Below are 2,484 nucleotides of genomic sequence, written 5' to 3' on the forward strand. Positions count from 1 at the left end.
TCTGTTTTTAATTTTTTTTTTTTTTTTTTTTGAGACAGAGTCTCATTTTGTTGCCTCCGGTAGAGTGCCATGCTGTCACATATCACAGCAACCTCAAATTCTTGGGCTCAAGTAATTCTCTTGCCTCAGCCTCCCAAGTAGCTGAGACTATACTTGCCCACTACAATGATTGCATATTGGTTTTAGAGATGGGGTTTCACTATTGCTCAAGCAATCTACCCACCTTCGCTTCCCAGAGTGCTGGGATAACAGGCGTGAGCTATCAAGCCTGGCCTCTCTCTTTTTAATTTTTTTTTTTTTTTTTTTGAGACAGAGTCTCAAGCTGTTATCCTGGGTAGACTGCTGTAGTGTCATAGCATATGGCAACCTCCTATTTGGACTCAAGAGATTCTCTTGCCTCCATTTTTCTATTTTTAGTAGAGATGGGGTCTAGCTTTTGCTCAAGCTGGTCTCAAACTTGTGACCTCAAGTAATCCACCACACCCAGGCTCTTCTTAATTTTTTTTTTTCCAGTTTTTGGCCGGGGCTGGGTTTGAATCCACCACCTCCAGCATATGGGGCTGGCGCCCTACTCCTTTGAGCTACAGGTGCCTGCCCATCTTAATTTTTTCAAGTAGATTATAGCATCTTCAAGGGCAAAGAGCACATAATTTACTTTTTTATATCCTGCCTAGAGTAGATATTTTGTGTGTATTGATTTGATTTTGGATTGAGAAAACGAGGTATTTGTTAGTAAAAATCAAAACATGAATTAATTTAATTTGATTGATTAATTTATTTTTAGAGACAAGGGTTTGCTCTGTCACCCAGGCAGGAGTGCAGTCGCCCGATCATAGTGCACTGTAACCTCAGACTCCTGGGCTCAAGTGACGCTCCACCTCAACTTTAGTGATCCTCCAGGATTGCAGATGTGAGCCACCTACAAGCCACCTATGCCTGGCCTACACCATGAATCTAAAAAAAATGGTTTCTGTCCTTGTGCTGGTGTTTTTTGGTTAAAACACAATGTGAGAACCAGTTATATGTCAGATAATTATTTGACTTATAAATCTTGACCCACGAATCAGCACCTGTGTTAAAAGTTTTACTATGCTGTTTGCCTCTAGAATCACTCTCTTGATTCACTGTTGACTTTCTATATAAAATTCTGAGTTTAAAAAAATCTTAAGGCCAGATGTGGTTGCTCACACCTATAATCTCAGCACTTTGGGAGGCCAAGAGTTTGAGACCAGCCTGGGCAACATAGTGAGATCCTCTCCCTACAAAAAAATAAGAAAATCGGCCAGATGTGGTGGCACAGCCTATAGTCCCAGCTGCTCAGGAGGCAGAGGTGGAAGGACTGTGTGAGCCCAGAAGGTTGCTGTGAGCTATGATAGCACCATAGCACTCCCCCAGCCTGGGTGACAGAGCAAGACCCTGTCTCTCCCCTCCCCCCCAAAAATGCCACTAGTTCCATGGGCATAAATCTAGTGAAAATACCGAGTCTCTAATCAAGGGGAAAGGAAATCACACGTAAATTCCTGCGCGTACTCTCCGGAGGGCTTTGTACTTTTTAGTCTAAGACCTTAAGTTTTTGCCAGTTGATGAAAGTTCCAGCTAGCTTCCAAAATTCCACAACACTAATGGAGAAGGAGTGTAGCCATCATCTCCAAGTACCGCTGGGTACCCTCAATGTGTAGAACTAATCCTGTTGGTGAAGGTCATAGAGTTAGCATCTGATTATTTAAAAGCTCTCCCACAATATTGATCAGATTCTTAGTCACAAATAACAGATTCCACTTTGACTAAGTTTATACAGAGAGGGATATTTTATTTATTTATTTACTTATTTACAGTGTGCACATTTTACAGAAAGAAAGAGATATTTTAAAGAGTAATAAAAGTTCTCAAAAATCACTGGCTGGGTTGACAAAATAGATTCTAAGCTGAACTTCCAAGCATTTTCCCAGGACTTCACCCCAGAGCCAAGCCTTCAAGGTTGCTGCTGACACTGCATGATCAGGACACTGCATAATTAGGCCACTGCCTTGGGTGCAGCTGCAGAACTGTGCCACCTCTGCCAATACATGTGCCAGTAGGTGGAAACTTTACAGCTTATCACATGTAATTCTCTTCTGAATTAAGACTTTGCACCAGTGCATCTCATTGGTGGGATCCTAAGTCACCTGAGGGGGCTCTGGAGAAATTCCTGGATGGATGACCAAGGTGAAATGGTCATGTAACCAGCATAAAGGGTCAGAAGACTTGGACAATTCAGAAAGCCCGTTAGATCTGAAATTCCATGATATATAATAGTTTTAAATTTCATTTAGAGATGTTCAGTATATTTTTAATATTTAAAAATCTGAGTCTGGGCTCAGCGCCTGTGGCTCAAGTGACTAAGGCACCAGCCACATACATTTAAGGTGGCAGGTTTGAATCCAGCCCGGGCCCACCAAAACAACAATGATGGCTGCAACCAAAAAATAGCCAGGCATTGTGGCG

At 42.1% G+C, this 2,484-nt stretch overlaps 1 protein-coding gene across 1 annotated transcript in view; it reads left to right on the plus strand.

The window, feature by feature from the left end:
- Nucleotides 1-2,484, plus strand: part of ABCB10 (ATP binding cassette subfamily B member 10) — a 40,302-nt gene that overhangs the window by 29,351 nt on the left and 8,467 nt on the right. The gene's annotated exons all lie outside the window — the stretch shown is intronic.

This window comes from Otolemur garnettii, unplaced genomic scaffold, assembly GCF_000181295.1.
Source record: "Otolemur garnettii isolate 467f Iridium unplaced genomic scaffold, OtoGar3 scaffold00045, whole genome shotgun sequence".
Lineage (NCBI taxonomy): Eukaryota > Metazoa > Chordata > Mammalia > Primates > Galagidae > Otolemur > Otolemur garnettii.